Raw genomic sequence first — 2,461 nt, 5'->3', positions numbered from 1 at the left:
AGGTGCAGGGCTGGATGAACACAGCAGGCCAAGCAGCATCATAGGAGCAGAGAGGCTGACGTTTCGGGCCTAGACCCTTCATCAGAAAAGGGGGAGGGGAAGGGGGTTTTGAAATAAATAGGGAGAGAGTGGGAGGCGGATAGAAGAGGGATAGAGGAGAGGATAGGTGGAGAGGAAACAAACAGGTCGAAGAGGCGGGGATGGAGCCAGTAAAGGTGAGTGTAGGTGGGGAGTTAGGAAGGGGATAGGTCAGTCCAGGGAGGACGGACAGGTCAAGGGGGCGGGATGAGGTTGGTCGGTAGGAGATGGAGGTGCGGCTTGAGGTGGGAGGAGGGGATAGGTGGGAGGAAGAACAGGTTAGGGAGGCAGGGACGAGTTGGACTGGTTTTGGGATGCGGTGGGGGGAGGGGAGATTTTGAAACTTGTGAAATCCACATTGATACCATTGGGCTGCAGGGTTCCCAAGCGGAATATGAGTTGCTGTTCCTGCAACCTTCGGGTGGCATCGTTGTGGCACTGCAGGAGGCCCAGGATGGACATGTCGTCTGAGGAATGGGAGGGGGAGTTGAAATGGTTCGCGACTGGGAGGTGCAGTTGTTTGTTGCGAACCGAGCGTAAGTGTTCTGCAAAGCGGTCCCCGAGTCTCCGCTTGGTTTCCCCGATGTAGAGGAAGCCACACCGGGTACAGCGGATGCAGTATACCACATTGGCAGATGTGCAGGTGAACATCTGCTTGATGTGGAAAGTCTTCTTGGGGCCTGGGATGGGGGTGAGGGAGGAGGTATGGGGGCAGGTGTAGCACTTCCTGCGGTTGCAGGGAAAAGTGCCGGGTGTGGTGGAGCTGGAGGGGAGTGTGGAGCGGACAAGGGAGTCACGGAGAGAGTGGTCCCTCTGGAAAGCAGATAAGGGTGGGGAGGGAAAGATGTCTTTGGTGGTGGGGTCGGATTGCAGATGGCGGAAGTGTCGGAGGATGATGCGTTGGATCCGGAGGTTGGTGGGGTGGTACGTGAGGACGAGGGGGATTCTTTTTTGGTTTTTATTGCGTGGACGGGGTGTGAGGGATGAGGTGCGGGAGATGTGGGAGACACGGTTGAGGGCGTTCTCGACCACCGAGGAGGGGAAGTTACGGTCCTTGAAAAACGAGGACAACTGAGATGTACGGGAGTGGAATGCCTCATCCTGGGAGCAGATGCGGCGGAGGCGAAGGAATTGGGAATAGGGGATGGCATTTTTGCAGGAAGGTGGGTGGGAGGAGGAGTATTCTAGGTAGCTGTGGGAGTCGGTGGGCTTGAAATGAATATCGGTTTCTAGGTGGTTGCCCGATATGGAGACAGAGAGGTCCAGGAAGGGGAGAGAGGTGTTAGAGATGGTCCAGGTAAACTTAAGGTTGGGGTGGAAGGTGTTAGTGAAGTGGATGAACTGTTCGAGCTCCTCGTGGGAGCACGAGGCGGCGCCGATACAGTCATCAATGTAACGGAGGAAGAGGTGGGGTTTAGGGCCGGTGTAGGTACGGAAGAGGGATTGTTCCACGTAACCTACAAAGAGGCAGGCGTAGCTTGGGCCCATGCGGGTACCCATGGCTACCCCCTTTGTCTGTAGGAAGTGGGAGGAATTGAAAGAGAAGTTGTTGAGTGTGAGGACGAGTTCGGCTAAGCGGATGAGGGTATCAGTGGAGGGGGACTGGTCGGGCCTGCGGGACAGGAAGAAGCGGAGGGCCTTAAGGCCATCTGCATGGGGAATGCAGGTGTAGAGGGACTGGACGTCCATGGTAAAGATGAGGTGTTGGGGACCGGGGAATTGGAAGTTCTGGAGGAGGTGGAGGGCGTGGGTGGTGTCACGGACATAGGTAGGGAGTTCCTGGACCAAGGGGGAGAAAATGGAGTCTAGATAGTTGGAGATCAGTTCGGTGGGGCAGGAGCAGGCGGAGACAATGGGTCGACCAGGGCATTCAGGTTTGTGGATTTTGGGAAGGAGATAGAAGCGGGCAGTGCGAGGTTGGGGAACGATGAGGTTGGAGGCCGTGGGTGGGAGGTCACCTGAGGTGATGAGGTTGTGGATGGTTTGCGAGATGATGGTTTGGTGCTCAGGGGTGGGGTCATGATCAAGGGGGCGGTAGGAGGAGGTGTCGGAGAGTTGGCGTCCGGCCTCGGCGATGTAGAGGTCAGTGCGCCATACTACAACTGCGCCTCCCTTGTCCGCGGGTTTTATGGTGAAGTTGGGATTGGAGCGGAGGGAGCGGAGGGCTGCACGTTCTGCAGGGGAGAGGTTGGAGTGGGTGAGAGGGGTGGAGAGGTTGAGGCGATTGATGTCTCGACGGCAGTTGGAGATGAAGAGGTCGAGGGAGGGTAGGAGGCCTTGGGGTGGTGTCCAGGAGGAGGGGGTGTGTTGGAAGCGGGAGAAGGGGTCAGTAGAGGGAGGGTTAGGTTCACGGTTAAAGAAGTAAGCGTGGAGGCGGAGGCGG

The sequence above is a fragment of the Rhincodon typus genome, chromosome 18, assembly GCF_021869965.1.
Source record: "Rhincodon typus isolate 14 chromosome 18, sRhiTyp1.1, whole genome shotgun sequence".
NCBI classification, from domain to species: Eukaryota; Metazoa; Chordata; class Chondrichthyes; order Orectolobiformes; family Rhincodontidae; genus Rhincodon; species Rhincodon typus.
The sequence above is the reverse complement of the archived record's forward strand: the minus strand, read 5'-3'. Positions refer to the sequence as shown.